The sequence below is a fragment of the Choloepus didactylus genome, chromosome 4, assembly GCF_015220235.1.
Source record: "Choloepus didactylus isolate mChoDid1 chromosome 4, mChoDid1.pri, whole genome shotgun sequence".
Lineage (NCBI taxonomy): Eukaryota > Metazoa > Chordata > Mammalia > Pilosa > Megalonychidae > Choloepus > Choloepus didactylus.
The window spans coordinates 43,971,422-43,991,066 of record NC_051310.1 but is presented as its reverse complement, the minus strand read 5'-3'; the positions used below and the strand labels follow the sequence as shown (position 1 = coordinate 43,991,066).

General features: G+C 37.2%; 1 protein-coding gene across 3 annotated transcripts in view; it reads left to right on the top strand.

Annotated features, from left to right (window-relative positions):
* The first annotated feature begins 2,675 nt into the window (after positions 1–2,675).
* Positions 2,676–19,645, top strand: part of MPP5 (membrane palmitoylated protein 5) — a 142,923-nt gene continuing 125,953 nt past the window's right edge. For all 3 annotated transcript variants that reach the window (XM_037832493.1, XM_037832492.1, XM_037832494.1), the window contains exon 1: positions 2,676–2,793. The gene's annotated coding sequence lies outside the window, so the exon portion shown is untranslated. The remainder of the gene's footprint in view (positions 2,794–19,645) is intronic.

Below are 19,645 nucleotides of genomic sequence, written 5' to 3'. Positions count from 1 at the left end.
GACATTTTATTACATAAATGTATAATAGGGATTGTTGGCAGGTGATGGATTAATCAGGTGCCAAGATGAGGAAGGAGGAAAGGTATTTACCATGGTTAATCTCCACCATACACTTGATTTTACAGCTTGGCTTACACTAGTCATCCATAGTACATTGTTACAAATTTGCCAGAGTGACTCAGTGGGTGAAGTGCCTTGTGCCAAGGGTGAACAACCATTCTGACAAGGGTTTATAAATCACAGATTACCAACTTCATTCTATTTTGGGATGAAATATTATATTTTCTTAACTCTTATGCTCTGCATGTTAGACTCCATATGCAGAGGCTACCAGGATCCTTTTTTTTTTTTTTTAATTTTTGATTTATTTATATATTTTTTAGAGAAGTTGTAGGTTTATAGAGAAATCATGCAGGAAGTACAGAGTTCCCATATTGCTAACCCGTCTTATAAACTAGAAAAAACAAGTTAGTAGTTAATTTCCTTATGTTACAGATGAGAAAATTTAGGGCCAGGAAACTTATCACACATCCAAATCATAGAACTAGCTAGTAGCAAAGGTAAAACTCAAATGCAATCAGGTTGCCTCTAGTTTCTATACCTTCCACTCTCTGCCTACTCTTCCTGCTTGTTATTGTTGTTGTTTTGCATATAAGGCCAACAATTTGTGTGATTTGAGGATTCTGGGAATAGCTCCATCCACCAGAGAATGGACCCCTTATTTGCCATAAAGATTTGCATTGTTTTAAAATGATAATACATTTAGGACGTAATAATAACATTTGCATAGCACTTTATAAAGGAATTTCCACGTATTTTGAGAACAGTAACAGTTATGTCACACTGATAGGATCCTCCTATAACAGAGTGGGGTTCTGTGACAGGGAAGTCCAAAGAGCTGGGGAAGCAAGGCTAGCTATCTAGAGGGTTCATTCGGGTGGGAGTGCTTTGTAGTACTACCTAAGGCAAGGCAATTGGAAGGTATGGGGAAGGACAGACTATTTTTCTAAGGAGGTCAATTCTTTGAACAGCTAGATCAGTGGTTCTTAACTGGGGGTGATTTTGCATCCCCCACACCATCCCCACCCTAAACATCCTTCAATGCACAGGACAGCTCCCCAAACAATTATATTGTACCCAGGTTGAGAAACTAGTTAGAGGAAGAAAAATTCAATGAAGAGCTAGAGGAAGCTCCTCAAATTATTGTTTATAGTCTATGCTTTAGAACTTAGAAAAGGAAATAAGCCAACCCACAATATTTTTTTTTCTGTTTGCATATGGTTGACAGTTTCTAGGGAATCCGGATTTCAGTTGGGCATTTCACAAGTTCTTATGGCATCTTTGTGGAGGAAGATGGCCAAGAAGACAGTTCAGTTAGACTTGGAGCTGGTTGTCTGTCTGTGCTCAAAGTCTACTGATAAATGTTTGTTGGCAGGAGAATTAAGATCTCCAGTGGCATGCTTCAGAGTTCTGTCTTTGGCCGTCTTCTTAATCACTTATAAACAACTTGAATTCAGACTTGGATGGAATGCTGATCCGATTTGAAGATGATAAAAAATCTGGGAAAGGTAGGAATCTAAAAAGGTCTTAACTACCAGGAATGACGTTTGCTTAGTTCAGGTCACCGCAGTTTGCTAGGTGTCCTTAGGATGTCCAGAGTAAGCGAAGAAGGTGAAAAACTTGACAATAATGACTTGGGGCTATTGGGACAGAAATGGGAAAACACAAATATGGTGGGAGGAAAGGAGGAAGGACATGATAATTGACGTATCAGAAGGGCTTTGAAGGAGGATTGGCTATAAAGTGCGCCCCTGGGGGAAAGTAGAATCAATAGGCACATGTACTAGAAAGGCAGATTTCGGCCTAATACAAGGAGAGGTTGATTAACAGAGCTGTTCAAAAGTGGGACAGGGTGCCTTGAGGGGTAGAGTTCTTGCTTACAATCAAAGCAGAGAACATGTTTAATTATGTCACCACCACCCCCTCTTCTATCTGAGAGATTTTTTTAAAATGCAATTTTATTGAGATATATTCACACACCATACAATCCATCCAAAGTATACAAACAATGGCTCACAGTATTATCACATAGTTGGGTATTCATCACTACAATCAATTTTAGAATATCCTTTATTTTTTTAAACAAAGATTAGGTGAGGTGCTTGACAGGACTTGAGGTATCACCTCGGAGGGGAATTTGATTTTCTTTAGGTGACGAAGCTCATCCGGGGAAAAAAAGAGTCAGGGGTTGTAGAACTTTAGCTCGCCCCCGACTACACCTCAGGAACCCTCGCGTCCAGCCTAACCCACAAGATCAAGCCCACTAGACTTGAGGCCGCCAGCTCGAAACAGTTTGCAATTTATACTTAGAGGAGCGCGAGTGCGCGCGACCCGCCGCTAGGGAGCTGGACAGCGGTCCAATGAGCGGGCGTTCTCTCCCCGCCGGGTTCGGGATTGGGCGAACCACGCCAGCCTCTCTGCCTAGTAGCGGGCGGGGCGCGTCGCGGAGCGGCTGGGATAGGCGCGTCCGCTTCGCCGGAGTCCCGGGGGCGCGTGCGCGGTCTCGCGGCGGCCGCGGGGGCTGGTCTCGCGCGGTCTCGAGGTGGAGTCACTGGCGGCGGCGGCGGCGACGGAGGAGGCTGGCGGCGGGGCGGGGACTGAGGATTGTGAGGTGGGGAATCGGGAGTTTCTGGATTCTTTATCCGGTATTTTAAGGACTGCCGCAGGGTTGTCGCTTCTGCAGTGTTCGGGAGCGGCTGGGGCGGTAGAGTCGGCGGCTGCGGTGGCGTGGAGGTAAGAGGCGGACCGGCTGCGGCTCGGTGTGAAGATCTTAATCAACAGGTTCCCTTCAGCGCGGCGGGGGAGGGGCAGCCGGGCTCGCCCCCTCCCCCCACAAGCCGCGCTCCGGCCCGGGCGGGACCCGGGGCTGCTCCGCTGGCTGCCCCGGGCAGCGGGAGCCGCGGCGGCGGAGGGCGTGAGCCCAACCTTTGTCCCTCGGAGGAACGCTGCCTGCGCAGTGTCCGCTCCCTTTGCCCTGGCGGGGGATGCACCTCGGCGGGGGCTCCTGCCCGCCTGGGTTGCAGGGGGCGCGGCCGCGGGTCGCCTGCCTTCTGCACCCCCGCCCTGGAGTCCGGACTTCTTGGACTCTTGGCCGGGTCGGGGAGGTCGGCGTCGGGAACACCACTTTTCTTTAAAAGACGGAATGTAGCCAGCGTTTCTCTGCCTGACTCAGCTCCTAGTATTCGGCTTCATTGCGTTTTTAAAACAAACAGTTCCTGCTTCCTTGTAACCACTTGTTAAAAAGCCTAATTTCTCTAAAGGTGTCTGATAATTTACTCTAAGATTGCAAGGTGAACTTTTGAAGCTTATAAAATTGTGAACTACCTTTAATGAAAGACGCTTTAAACAATCTAGTAAATTATGTAACTTCCTAATAATAACTCACCTTCTGTTTATTGATTGACATACCGTAACGTGCACGGAATTTAGGTTTCGTTCGGAAGGTTTTCTTGGCAGTTTGCGCTAAAGTTAAAATCTGATAGCTCGGAAGTTTTTAAAAGTAGTATATAGTGGTTGTGTGTTTGTCTCCGTACTCGTTTAGAATTTTAAGAATTTGTATTTGGAAAGCTTATGGAAGAATTTTGAAATTTTGATTTGACTGACAAGGTGAAAGGTGTTAATATTTTTGATTTTAAAAAAGCAATATGGTGTTTTAATAATAGTATTCTAAATAACGCTTTTGAATTATACCAGAAGTTAATAACGTAGTAACTTCTGCAACAGGAACAAATGACATACTGATTATTGGTGTCCTTGAAATATAGGTTTTGGTGGTAATGAAAATTATTAACTAAGCTGTCTTGGATTGTGAATTACTCAGTTTTTACTAGGTCCCTGTGGACATATCATGTTACACATTTTAAAAGGCTTTCTAAACTATTGTAGAGGCTAAAGCTATTAAATTAGAATGTAAAGTTTTAAAGGTGAAACAGGTAAAAGTACCAAAAGCAATTCTTTTTATTTTTGTAAAACAGTTGAATAAATTGTGCCATGTAGTTGAACGTCCTTTGGCTAGGCAGACTTGAACTTGACAGGTAAAGATAGACTTTAACTTGTCATAGGACATTAAAATGGGAATGAGTAAATAAATTCTATTCAGGAGTAACCCAAGTCAGTACAGTGGATTTAGCTGGCTTGGTTTTGTAATGTTTGTATGTTCTGCTTGAATTGTGATCTTGATTTAAAAATCTCATCACCGACATACCAAGAAATATGGTCCATTTTATGTATCAATATACTGAGATGTTCTGTTTTTGTATTTTCTGATTTCCATATGTCTGGAAAAATAGTTTCTTGACATACATATATATTTTAGAATTTAATTTTAAAATTTATACTTACTGAATCATAGAATTGTTGAGTTGGAAGTAGACTCTCTGTTTTCCAGGAAAAAGAAAATGAGGTTTATAGAAGTAGCCCATGGTCTGATTGCTGGTTAGTGGTGGAGTTGGAACTGAACATTAAAATGCTTGTTTTCAGATTCCAAATCCAGTGCTCTTTTCATTATCGCATATTAAATAAACAAGCCAGTAAATTACTTTTCTTAAAAGATATATATATATATATATATATATATATATATATATATATATATATAATCAGGGTTGTTTCATTCCCTTATTCTGGTTTTCTTTTTTAATAACCCCTGACCACAATTTGTGCATTCCTCTACTGAAGGGTTGCTTTCAGTTTTTCAGTTTCCAACAGTGTTTAATGAATAGCCTTGTGCATGTATTCTTGAGCACACGTGTAAAGTTTTTCCTAGAATGTATAACCTGCCTGTAAGTGGAATTGCCGTGTAGCAGGTTGATGCACATTTTTCAGCTTTGATAGTTATAGCCAAATTACCCTCTAAAATTCTACATTCCTGCCAACAGTATCTAGTACTGTGGTTTCTCATCTCTGCCCATACTTGGCACTGTCAGAATTTTAAATTTCTACCAGTCTGATGGGTGAGAAATGATATATTTGTTTCCCTTCTTTAAAAACATTTAAACTTTATTTTTAATTTACATGAAGTGAAATTTAATTCTTTTTGGTGTGCGTTTGTTTTGACAGATGCATAGAGCTCTGCAACCGCTCTCACAATCAAGATACAGAACAGTTCCATCACCTAAAATTCCCTTTGCTACACTATTGTAGTCAACCCTCCTCTTATGTATAACCCTTGGCAACCAGTGATCTGTTGGCTTTCCCTATAATTTTGTTTTTTTTTCTTGAATATCACATAAATGGAATCGTACAGTATGTAACCTTTTGAGTCTGGCTTCTTTCGCTTAGCATTATGCATTTGAGATTCGTCTGTGTTGTTGAGTGTGTATCAGCAGTTCTTTTCATTTCTCTTGGGTAAGCACCTGGAAGTGGTATTGCTAGGTCCTATGGTAGGTGTGTGTTTAACTTTATTTTAAAAACTTGGTGGCACGACCTAGAGATGTCTGAATCCCAAGAACCTGTGAAAATGTTAGGTTATGTGGCAAAGGGGATTAAGGTTGCAGGTGAAATTAAGGCTGCTAATCAGACAACTTGAAGATAGGAAGATTACCCTGTATTATCCCAGTGGGCCCAGTGTAATCACAAGGGTACTTAAAGGGGGACTAGGCAGGCAGAAGAGCACAGTCGGAAAAAAAGATTTAACAGTCAGAAGTAGAGCCATAGAGATGCCACATTGCTGGCTTTGAAGATGGAGGAAAGGGGCCACAAGCCAAGTAGTGTGGTTGCCTATAGAAGTTGGAAGTGGATTAACTCCCAGAGCCTCCAAAAAGGAGAGTAGCCCTGCTGATACCTTGATTTTAAGCCCAGTGAGACCCGTGTTGGACTTCTAATCTACAGAATAATAGGATAATAGATTTATGTTGTTTTTAAACCACTAAATTTGTGGTAATTCATTACGGAAGTGTAAGAACTGATATACTGTTAAACTATTTTCCAAAATGGCTATATCACTTTGTACTCCTGTTAGCAATGTATGAGTGTTCCAGTTCCTTCACATCCTCATCAGCACTGGGTATTACTATGTTTTAAAACCATTCTAATAGGTATATAGCAGTATCTCTTTGTAGTTTTAGTTTGCATTTCTCTAATGATTAATGATGTTGAGCATTGTTTTCTGAGTTTGTTTGTCATCTGTATATCTTTGGTAAAATGTCCAAATCTTTTGCCCATTTTTAAATTGGATTGTTTGTTTCCTTGTCAAGTTTTGGGAGTTACATGTAGTCCTTTGTCAGATAGGTGTTTGCAAAGATTTTCTCCCAGTCTGTGGCTTGTCTTAAGGATATCTTTGGGAGTACAGAAGTTTTAAATTTTGGTGAAGTCCTACTTACCATCTTTTTTTTCACTTTTGTTATTGTATCTAAGAACTCATCCTAACCCAAGGGTCACAAAAATTTTCTCCTGTGTTTTCTTCTGGAAGTTTATATTTAGGTCTCTGATCCATTTTGAGTTTTGTATGAAGTATGAGTCATGTTTCATTCATTATTTGTCTAATTGTTCCATTACTGTTTGTCAAACAGATTATTCTTTCTCCAGCAAATTACCTTAGTCTTTGTTAAAAATCATTTGACTGTATTTGTGTGGGTATATTTCTAAACTCATGTGTTCCATTAATCTATGTTTCTGTCCTTTTGCCTGTATTGCACTGTCTTGATAACTGTAACTTTAGAGTAGGTGTTGAAATCAGTTAACATGAGTATTCCATCTTTATTCTTATTCAGGATTTTTTTTGGCTATTTTATTTCTTTTGCCTTTCCATATAAATTTTAGAATAAGTTTGCTGATATCCCCCAAAAAACATTCTGCTGGTAATTTGACTGGGATTGTGTTAATCTGTAGATCAATTTGAGGACAATTGCCATTTTAACAATATTGAGACTTCCAATATATGAAAACAGCATTTTTCTCCCTTTATTTATGTCTTTGATGTCTTTCATCAGTATTGTGTAGCTTTCAGCATGTACACCCTGCATGTATTTTATTAGATTTTTACCTGAATATTTCAATTTTTGGTCCTATTCTAAGTGGTAATTTTAAAAAAAATTTCCATTTTTCATTGCTAGTGTGTAGCAGTTATTCGTTGCTAGTATATAGAAATACAAGGGATTTTTGATGTTGACTTTGTAGCCTGAGTCACTCATTTACTAGCTCTAGGAGCTCCCCCCACCCCCAGATTTCTTGGAATTTTCTAAGTAAACAGTCATATCATCTATGGATATTTCTTCCTTTTTAGTCCACATGCCTTTTTTTCTTGACTTATTGCATTGGTTAGGACTTACAGCGCAACGATGAAGGAGCGGTAGAGGGAACATCCTTGCCTCGTTCATAATGTTCAAGGGAAAGCATTCAATCTTTCACTTTTAAAATATGTTAGCTGTTGGGTTTTTTTGTTGTTGTTGTTTGCAGGTTGCATTCATCAAGTTAATGAAACTTCCTTCTATTACTAGGTTGCTGAGGGTTTTTATCATGAATGGATGTTGAATTTTGTCAAATGCTTTTGCTTTTCCTGTATCTGTTGAGATGACCATGTGGTTTTTCTTCTTTAACTGTTAATGTAATGAATTCCACTGAATAATTTTCATAAGTTGAAACCATTCTTGGATTCTGGGAATAATCCCAGTGTTATTTTAAGCAAAAGTTGTTTTGGATTGCTTTTCATTGGCTAATATACATTACATTTATTTTTAAAAACAGAGATGGAGACTTAAATATAAGCTTTTGTAAACTAAAGTACTTTATATAAAGTCAGGGAAGTCAAGATACTCATTAACCATTATATAAACTCTACATTTTGGCAGGACTTAACATTTTCTTGGTCTATACTGGAGTTTGTTGATGATACTTTACTTGAGGACTCTTATTTAAAATTAGTAAATGAAGAAAGAAATGAAGAAAGGAAATGTTATTTGTATCATTGTACTCAAACATCCCTCACACTGGGTTAATTTAGACAGGTTATTTCAATGAATTTGGATAGTGAAGTGTCTTTTGAGTAAGATGAAAAGATTTAATTTGGAGATGTTTACTTACAAAAACAGTGGAAAGTTTTAAAAAGGCACCTTCCTCACACCAGAAGATCAACTTCAGACCCTTGACTAATCAATATATATGTTCAGTTTAGTCAGAGTAGAATGAATTTATTGAATGTATTAAAGACGTCAAAAAGTATGAAGTGAGATATAAAATAAAGCACCTGTAAGAAAAAGCCAGAATCTGTTTTGTGTTGTACTGAAAGTGTTCTTTCATGAAAAATATGGATGCCTGGTAAAAGCCCATTAAATATATTTTCTCTGTTTTGGATTGGAAAGGTCTTTCCTTCATCAATTCTGACTATAGTATAAGACAGTTTATGAAGAGTAAGATTTCAGTAACTTCATAGCCAAATTGTTTTAATTTTATCATTTTTCTAAATCTGAGCTTATATGACTTAACCATTGTAAAAATTCAAGTAATTTGGCCTTTGTTCTCATACCTTGAAAGTTCTTTCTTAGGTTAATAGTTGTCTCAAAGATCTTAAATATTGAGGTTTTGAGGTCTTTAAGAGATTCTTGACTTCTTTGATCACTTAAGGCAGTTGTTGACAGCTTTCTGTAAAAGGCCAGATAGTAAATATTGTTAGACTTTGCAGGCCATATCACTTCTGTTGTAAATACTCAGCTCTGCTTTTGTGGTGCAGAAGCAGCTAAACAAATGAATCTGGTTCAGATAAAACATTATTTACAAGAACAGGCTGTGCCCAATTTGGCCTGGGGGGTTTAGTTTGCAAACCTTTGGTTTAAGGCAAAAAAAAAAAACAGTAGGAGAGATGAAAATAACTATAGTAAGGTAGCGGAAAGAGCTTGGAGTCAGCAGATTTGGATAATTACTGCATGCCTTAATTCTAGGCCAACTCTTACTTTCCTCATGTTTAACATGCAGCCACCTCTTGAGAGTGATTGACAAGGTTAAAATAAGGTATAGAAGGCACCTGGCAAAATGTCTGACACATAGTTGATACTTAAGTATTCGCTTCTCCCCTCTTTGTTTCAGGGCTGCACAATGCTTTGTGACAAATTGACAGATTGAGATAATTCAGGAGAGTCAGGGTTTTTGAAGTTTGTAGCATATCTAATATGTTATACCAAGTATTAGAAATTATAATTCTTTGTTTCTATTTATATCAAAGTTGCCTTTTCAATTGTGATATTTAGGTATAAGTTAATATAACTGCCCTGTTTCACAATACTATCAGAAACTTAATGTTAAAAAAACTGAGAATTTGTGTTGAAATATGATTTCATGTTTCGAGGATTTTATATTGTCAGAGAAAAAGTTTGGTAATGTCACTTAAAATGCACTACTTTGATTCGACCTAAGAAGTAGGCTTTTTATATTTCATTGTTTCCAGAGTTACTTACATTTTTAATTGCTTGTGTGTTTCAGAAGTGCCTTTAAGACTGCATGATTTAAAAATATTTGAGTACCTCTTAAGAAATCACTGAGCTAGGTAATTTGGTTGCACTTAATATCCATTTTTTTAGGTATTCATTTTTATGTTGTTTGGGATATAAATGAAGTTTCAAAGAGTTGGTTTTTTTCTTCCTTTATGAATTTCTATCAAAACAGAAGTGGAGTAGAGATTTTAATTCCCCATCTTTCTGCCCCCAGTCTGGACTCCTTCACATATCAGAGGCAGAGATGCCAAGATAGGTGACTATCACAATAAATTTGCCCTGGGAGTGACAGAATGGGGTTGAATCTCAGTCACCACATGCTTCATGCTCCATTGACTGGTTTCCTAGCTGTGGTTTTACCTGTCTCTGGACTCCCAGAAATCTAGTTTTTCTTTGTCCATGTCTCCTATTTTCCTCCTAGAGCTTAAACTGAAATGGTTGCACGTTTTACTAAGAAAATGTTATATTATTCCAATACAATTAGAACTTTGAATGTGTTATACTTAACATCTTTTTTGACATCATTGCACTCTTCTGTACTTTAATGATTTCTTATGCTGTGGATCTTGCTTGTTTACGAACAGCTGCAGTTAGCTTTTCTTGCTGTCGAAAAACAGTGTAAATGAAAACTCTTATTATTTTTAAGCAGATGAAAAAATGGGACTGTAGTTGTGTGATTGTCATGTGAAAGGAATTGGTTTTTCTTTGTTCTACAAGCAATCATCATTTACTTGTACATAGTTTTTTCTGTCTTGAATTTCCTAAATACCCATATAGAAAGTTATAGACGAATATTGAATATTTGCAATGTGCAAGACTTTGAGGAGGTCTTAGCTAATACAGAGAAGTATTAGCAAAGTCTCTGCTCTCCAAGGTCTGGCTTTGAAATTTGTATGGACCGCTCCTTAGAGAGCAGGTTTTATTAAAGAGAGTTTGTTTATAATTTAGTTGTTTGAAACTTGGGGCAGAATCACAGAATTGCTCAAATAATATGCAAATGAATTTTAGGATTTTACTTACAATGTTATAAAACTTATTTGTAACAGTTTTTAATTGAGTAGCTTTTATTTTTTAAAAGAATATGGCACAATTTATTTAACCACATTGTTGATGGATCTGTGAGTTTTGGGTTATTATGAATAGTGTTACCATGAACATCCTGTACAAACATCTATTTTGGTGCATATGTACCTGTGTTTCTCTAGGGCTATGCTCTCCATTTTATGGTAGCCACTCGCTACATATGATTATAAATCCAAATTAACTAAAATAAATTAATTTCCTCAGTTCACTAGACACATTCTGAATGCTCAATAGCCATATGTTGCTAATGGCTGTTGTCTTCCTGCACAGTGCAGATGTTGAACATTGTCATTATTTCAGAAAGATATATTTGGCAGTGCTGTTCTAAGGCACCTATATAGGAATGAATTGCTGGGTGATAGGGTATGTATATGTTCAGCCTGAGTAGATAATGCCAAACTTTTTCAGCATGATTCATTTTACGAATTAATATATGCTACCAGCAGCAAACTATTGTTTCATTTTTTGCGCCTTCTTATCAGTACTTGGTATTGTAAGTTTTTCTTTTTAACTTAATTTTGGAATACAGATAATCAGGAAGTTGCAAAGATATTACAGAGAGGTTCCACTTACCTCACCCAGTCTTCCAGAATGGTTACATCTTATATACCTCTTGTACAGTATCAACTAGGAAATTGACATTGGTAGAGTGTGTGTGTATGTATATTTCTGTATCATTTTATCACAATTGTAGATTCTTGTAACCATCACTGCAATCAAGACAAAAGATCTCCCTTTTGCTGTTGCTTTGTAGTCACACCCACCTTCTCTCTCTCCCACCCTCCCTAACCTCTGGTAACCACTGATCTGTTTTCAGAATTTATAATTTTGTCATTTTTGATGATGTCTCATAAATAGAATCATATAGCATATGACTTTTGAGGTTGGCTTTTTCACTCAGCTCTTGATATCCATGTTGTGAGTAGCAATCATTGGTTCCTTTTTATTGCTGAGTAATATTCCAATAGTATAGATGTACCACAATTTGTTAAACCATCGACCTATTAAAGGGCATTTTGACTTTCAATTTGGGTTATATAAAGCTGCCATGAACATTCATGTACAGATTTTTTTTACAGACGTAAGTTTTCATTTCTCTGGGATGAATGCCTAGATGTATGTTTGCTGGGCTGATGGTATTTTTCCATGCCAAACTGTTTTCCAGAGTGGTTGTACTGTTTTACAGCCCTGCTAGCAATGTACAGGACATTCAGTTTCTCCACGTTCTCATCTACATTTGTTATTGTTGCTTTAAAATTTTTTCTAGCTGTTCTGTTGGGTGTATAGTGGTATCTCATTATGCTTTTAATTGTCATTTTCCTAATGGCTAGTGATGTTGAACATCATTTCATGTGCTTATTTGCCATCTGTATATCCTTTTCAGTGAAATGTCCCTTTTCCTTTGTCCATTTTTAAATTAGATTATTTGTGTTTTTTTTAATTTTGAATTTTAAGAGTTCTTCATATATTTAAGAGTTCTTCATATATTATCTGACTTATTTTGTCAGATAAGTGGTTTGCAAAGGTTTCTTCCCAGTCAATGCCTTGTCTTTTCATCTTCTTCACAGTGTCTTTTGAAGTACAGAAGTTTTAAATTTTGATGAAATCCAATTTATCAATCTTTTCTTTTATGAATTTCACTTCTGGTGTTGTATCTTGAGAACTCTTTTCCTAACCGAGTCACAAAAATTCCTGTGTTTTTTTCTGGAAGTTTTATATTTTATACTTAGGTCTCTGATCCAGTTTAAGTTTTGTATGAAGTATGAGGTATGGGTTAAGTTGCATTTATTTGTCCTGTTAGTTGATGAGCTTTTGTTGAAAAGACCACCCTTTTTCCATTGAATTGCCCTTGTCTCTTTGTCAGAAATCATTTGACTGTATTTGTGTAGCTCTATTCTGGGCTCTATTGTTAGATCTATCCTTTTCCTAATTTTGCACAGTCTAGATTACTGCATAAGACTTGAAATCAAGTAATATGAGTTCTCCAACTTTATTCTTCTTCAAAATTGTTTTGGCTGTTTTAATTCCTTTGCCTTTCCATATAAATTTTAGAATAAGTTTGTCTGCATCTTCAGAAAATCTCACTGGTATTTTGATAGGAATTACCCCAAACTAGGATATTTAAGATAATTTGAATTTTGTAAAACCCTCAAAGGATTGTAGAAAGAGGATTACATAAGCTAAAATATAAAAACTGTTCAAATCATCAGTGGTATGCTTTGAAGCCTCAATCTAACACCTGGGCTCCTGAACAGCTATGTGTACACCGTATCACCATATTTTTTTTTATTACTCCCTTAATGGATCATCTGTGCAGTCACATTGATTTACATGTTCTTCTTTCATGTAACTGGTTGTTTCTTCCTCTATGGTTTGTTTATGCCCGTGCCCTTTATCTTGACTTGACTTTAGGCTCTCTAACTTTTTTACCAGACCAACAATAAGAAATATATTTTAAAATGTGGACCAGTATATTTATATAACTATACATTAACATTTCTCAAAACAACATCTTCAGCTACATGATGTGCTCTAATTTTATGTTCTACTTTATTTAAAAAAAAGTTGGTTGAGAGCCACTAAAACTGATTTCATGGCTCACAAATACAGCATATCCTACAACTTAAAAACCACTAATCTAGACTAGAATAACTCCTCTCCAAGAATCCATGTTCATTTCATTCAGCTGTTCACTCTTGCTATTTCTAGGAATCTTCCATGCTTACCTTTTCACTCCTGTATTGGCAAATTTTCCATTAACTATTTCATATATTCTTTCTTCCTAACTAATTTGTAAAGTATTGGGGATTATGACTATGGTTTTTGTTCATTTAACTGTGCTCTGAAGTACCAGGCACTCAAAATATTTCTTGACCAAAGAATCTGGAAGAAAACAAGTTCTGCATTAAACGTGATTCTTTTTTCATAGTATTAGAAATCAAATTGCCTCATATTGAATACTGTAGGAACTCCACTTTATAAATAAATTCTGGAAATGCAAATTTAGCTGTCTAGTATTAATCTTTTATAAATCTGATGGTCCTCTGGACCTTTCCCCTGAAATATACACTGTTGTGCGTATGAAATTATGGTGTTCATGGAAATTAGGTCATCAACCCCAGATTTAAATCCACCTGATCCAGGTGATTTCATGAAACTAGAAACTCTTCAAGTGACCTGCAAATGTTTTTTAAAATAATGATTCACTTTGGGTAATTAGTAGATGCTAAGGAGATTATTAAGGGAAATTAAATAGTTCGGTTCTGTGTAGGCATCTTAAAGGGGACGTGTTCCTTTTATTCCTTACCCTTTTTAGAGCAAACCTGATTGTTCATTTGGCTAAATTGTAGTACTTTTTGCTTTCCCATAGCTCCTACCCCAGAACTGTATCCCTGTCCGCTTCTCCTAATTTGTTATGCCATATGCACTATTCTTTGTATACATTCTTAAATCCTAACAACTGCATTGCCAGGCCTTTATCAATATTTCTCCCTTTTACAAAAAGGGAAACCAAGGCTGTGAGAGATTAAGTATTTTGTCCAAGGTTCATATTGTAAGTGGTAGCAAGAATTTGAATTCAGTTTGTTTGACCCCAGAGCCCTTGTTTTTTTCCGCTTTATTTATTTTATAGCCTGCCTTAAGACTTATTTTAACATTGTCCTTTGTGGTAAGATTAGAATCTTTTTGAGAAAAGCAATCTTTGACTTTACCTAGTGTTTACAAAGCACTTAAAATGAAGAACCTTGAGCCTATAAATTGTAAGCTCCTTAAGGGTAGGGGCTTTATCTTTTTTCTTTTTTTTAATCTTGGTACCTCAGTGTAGGTACTTAGTGCCACTTTGCATTTTTATCATTTATTTGTTTAAATTTCAGCCTTGATTGTAAGCTTCATACCAGAGACTGTTTTATCTCAGTTAAGTCCTATAAAAGATATAAAAGGTGTGTGTGTGTATGTGAGAATTTGCAGTTCAAACACAGATCCTTTTATCCTAGGCCATAAATGTGTTTAGTCAGGGGGAAATCTAACTTTCACATTTTCTTGATTAACCTTCTAAGCACAGATGAATTTGTTAGTATCTTCTTGCTTTTCCATAGGCACATACTGATAGGTGTTGTAGCACAGCACTTGCACCAGGTAAATACTCAGACTCCAGAATCAGATAGACTTGTGCTCAAATACCTTCTTGACCCTTGTGTTACTTTGAGCAAGTTAACTTACCAAATCCTGACTCATCTAAAGAATGGAGATTGTATCAATGACTATTTTAGAGGGCCTTATTTTGAGGATTGAGATGATGCATCAAGAATGATTAGCACAGTGCCTAGTGCCTGTTAAGCACTCTATGAGTGTTGAGTAAGAGGTAGCTAGAATGCAAACTGATTTGTGACATTAAAATGGGATAGTGATAAGTTGTATGTTTTAATAAATGTGTATAAATTTTAAATAGATTACTTGATTATTAATTTGATTAAATAATTTTATAAGAGTTGTGAATCAGTTGTCATAGATGAGTCACTGATGAATAATTAATATCTTGTGTAATTGTGTTGAGGTCTACTTTTTTCCTTCTCTGAAATAATAGTGAAAGTCAGTGGGAGAAAACAATTTGTGGCCCTACTTATAAACAGCCCTACTGTTAACAGTTTTCTACTAGAAAACAATTTGTTGCTAATTTTCTGTTTTCTCAAAATGGGAATATCCTTTGTGGTTTTTTCTTGTTTGTTTGCGTTTTATAAAATCAATACTTTGTTTTTTTAATAGGCAATTTTTTTTGAGATACATTCACATACTATACAATCATCCAAAGTGTGCAGTTGTTCACAGTATCATCACATAGTTGTGCATTCATCACCATGATCAATTTTTTGTACATTTTCATTACTCCAAAAAATAAGCACAAGAATAAAAATAAAAGTAAAAAAGAACACCCAAAACATCTCATACTCCTGTTTCCCCCTTATTTTTCATTTATTTTTTGTCCGTTTTCTACTCATCTGTCCATACACTGGATAGAGGGAGTATAAGCCACAGGGTTATCACAGTCACACAGTCACACTGTATAAGCTGTATAGTTATAATGATTGTCTGCAAGAATCAAGGATAGTGCATTGCAGTTCAACAGTTTCAGGTATTTCCTTCTAGCTATTCTAGTACACTAAAAACTAAAAAAGGCTTATCTATATAATGCATCAATAGTCTCCAGAATGACCTCTTGACTCCATTTGAGATCTCTCAGCCACTGAAACTTTATTTTGTTTTATAATCTCTCTTCCCCCTTTTGGTCAGGAAGGTTTTCTCAATCCCACAGTGCCAGGTCCAGGCACATCCCCGGGAATCATGTCCCACGTTGCCAGGAAGATTTACACCCCTAGGAATCATGTCCCATGTATGGGAGAGGGCAGTGAGTTTACCAGCCAAGTGATCTTAGAGAGACAGGCCACATCTTAGCAACAAAAGAGGTTCTCTGGGGGTGACTCTTAGGCACCATTATACGTAGGCTTAGCCTCTCCTTTGCAGTAACAAGCTTTATAAGGGCAAGCCCCAAGATCAAGGACTTGGCCTACTACAATGGTAGTCCCCAACACCGCTTGCGAGAACATCAGGAATTCCCCAGTTGGGGATGTTTAATGTTTCCACATTTTTCCCCAGGCCCTCAAGGGGGTTGCAAAGACTTTTTATTCCCTGCCCAGAGTACTCTGAGATGTATCAGTGCTTCACACTAACCTATGCATACCAACCAGATCTCACCCCTATTCAATTTTCCATGTAATTATGGTGTTTGAATAAACTAACCATACAAGTTAAATTTTATAGCTTGCTACAGAAAGTGTAGATTTTGCACCAAATAAACATCTCTTCCTTTGGTCTCACACAGAAGTTGATATTTTAAAACACAGTCAGAACCATTCTTTTCCTTTTAGTTTGGTTTACCTTAGTTCTAATCAAGTCTATTTCATTCATATCTCTAATTGAAGTCTGAACTCTTTTTCAGCTTTTTTAACATTTGCTGTATGGGGTAATGAGCTGACGTTCATAGCTGCCATACTCTGGCTCTGTGTCTCAGGTGTCACACAGATACCAGAGTTACAGGGACCAACCAGCTCAGCATCTCAGAATTTAGAGATAACCATTACAGTTCTTGCAAAGATGTGACTGGTTTAAGACCTTACAGTCTAGGAACCTTTACCGTAAGCCTTCCGCTGATAACCTATGCTCTCAGATTCAGTTCTCAGAATTTGCGCATTATAGTTAGTCCATATTAGTGAGGCATTATAATATTTATCTTTTTGATTCTGGCTTATTTCACTCAACATCCTAGGTATTCACCTAGGTGCATACCTCAAGACTTATTTCATCTTGCTGCTGCTTGGTATTCTATTGTATGTATACACCATAGTTTACCATTCTGTTTCTCAGTCAGTGTACCCTTAGGCCACCTCTGTCCATTGTCAATTGTGAATATGGCTGCCATAGACACCAGTGTGCAATGTACACTTATGTCACTGCTCTCAGTTCTTCCAAGTATGTACCCAATAATGGGGTTTCAGGACCATATGGCAACCCCAGCGTTAGCTTCCTGTGGAACCACCACACTGCCCTCCAGCTGTGCCATGCCATTCTACTTCCCTACCAACAGGGAAAAGGTACATCCCTCTCTCCACATTTTCTCCAGTACTTGTATCCTTCTGTTTATTTTTTAACAGTTTTATTCACACACCATACAATCCACCCTAAGTAAATAATCAGTGATTTCCAGTATAATCACATAATTATGTGATTATATTCACCACCACAATCTATATGAGGACATTTCCATCTCTTCCCCAAAGAAAGAGGAAAAGGAGGAAAAAAAAAAAAGAATACAAAAGATAGAAGAAAAATTAAAATAAAATACAATGAAAAGGTCAGACAACATCACCACCACCAAGAATCCCATATTACTTCCTTATATCCCCCTCTTATAGACATTTAGCTTTGGTATATTGCCTTTGTTACAGTCAATGGAAGCATCTTACAATGTTAGTGGTAACTATAGACTCTAGTTTGCATTGATTTTTCCCCCTTAGCATCCAATTTTCAACACCTTGCAATATTGACATTCATTTGTTCTCCCTCATTTAAAAACATTCTTTTATTTGTACATTTAATCACCATCATTGACCACTCTAGGTTTCATTAAGCTATACAATCCCAGTCTTTATCTTCTCTCTTTCCTTCTGGTGTCATACGTTCTCTTAGCCTTCCTCTTTCAACTGTACTCACACTCATCTTTGTTCACAGTACTTACAACATTGTGTTACCATCACACATGCTATCCATTCCATTTCTGGATCTATTCAATCAATCCTGTTGAACCTTTTGCACTCTTTTAGCATCAAATGCCTGACCTCTAACCTCTTTCTATCTCCTGATAACCTGTGTCCTCAACTCTCAAATTTCACTCATCAATGTTAGTCCATATTAGTGAGACCATACAGTATCTGTCCTTTTTGTTTCTGGCTAATTTTACTAAACATAATCTCTGCTGTCTACCATTTTGTCTTTTGGATTTTGTATGTCATATCTTATTTTATTTTTATTTTTTCTTCTCTTTCTCTTTTTAGCCTTACTGATAGTCTTCATTTCTACCCTCTTCTCCAAACCTCTATCTTCTGTCTTTTCCTATCTGCCTGTAGCACTCCCTTTAGTATTTCCTGTAGAGCAGGTATCTTGTTCATAAACTCTCTCAGTGTCTGTTTGTCTGAAAATATTTTAAACTCTTCCCATTTTTGAAGGACAGTTTTGCCGGATATAGAGTTTTTGGTTGGCAGTTTTTCTCTTTCCATATCTTGAATATATCATATTACTGCCTTCTCACCTCCATGGTTTCTACTGAGAAATCCGCATGTAGTCTTATCAAGCTTCCTTTGTATGTGATGGATTGCTTTTCTTTTGTTGCTTTCAGAATTCTCTCTTTGTCTTTGACATTTGATAATCTGATTATTAAGTGTCTTGGAGTCGGTCTACTCAGATCTGTTCTCTTGGAGGTACGTTGCGATTCTAGGATCTGTAGTTTTATGTCTTTTATAAGAGATGGGAAGTTTTCAGTGTTTATTTCCTCCATTTTTCTTTCTGCCCCTTTTCCCTTCTCCTTCTGGGACACCCATGAAATGTATATTCGTACGCTTCATGCTGTGACTCATTTCCCTGAGACGCTGCTCATATTTTTCCATTCTTTTCTCTATCTGTTCTTTTGTGTGTAGGATTTCAGCTGTTCTGTCCTCCAGTTCATGAATCTTTTCTTTTGCCTCTTCATATCTGCTATTGTATGTCTCCATTGTGTTTTTCATCTCTTCTATTGTGCCTTTCATTCCTGTAAGTTCTGCTAATTGTTTTTTTAATCTTTTGAGTAGTTCTTCCTTATGTTTGCCCATTGTCTTCTTTATATCCTTCATCTGTTTTGCCATATCTTCCCTCAACTCATTGATTTGATTTCTGAATTCATTTTGGAATTTTGTTTGATTAATAATTAGTTGTTGTTATTCCTGTGTCTTAGTTAAAGTGTAAGTTTCTTCCTGTGATGGGGTATATCTTTGTTTTTCCTAACGTGACTTGTAACTTTTTGTTGTCTAGGCATCTGGTTTCCTTGATTACCCCAATCAGATTTTCCCAGACCAGATGGGCCCAGGTCTCAGGAGGAGGTTGTATTCAGTACCATGTTTTGCTGAGGGTGAGATCCGGCAGGTTGTCAGACTTCTGTGATGCCTCTAGACTCTGCTTTTCCTATCCTGCCCAGCAGGTGGTGCTTTGTCTGCCTGCAGCTCCCCCCTGGTGTAAAGAGGAGTGGCCTCTTTAATTCTCAGGGGACCCTGTCCTGGCCAGGGACCAAGGGTGTCAGAAGCCATGCTTAAGTTGTTTCTGTTTTTTTTTCCTCCTCCCCAGGCCCTAGAGTCTGAATTCTCTGAGGGCAGGCTGCCACTTGAGTTGCCTGGCTCCCCTTTCTTAGGGAAGATGCATACTTTAGCGACTTATCTTGTACATTTAAATTCCTCTGTCTTTCTGACCCTCTTAACTCCATCCTTGCCTGGGTCAATGCTGAT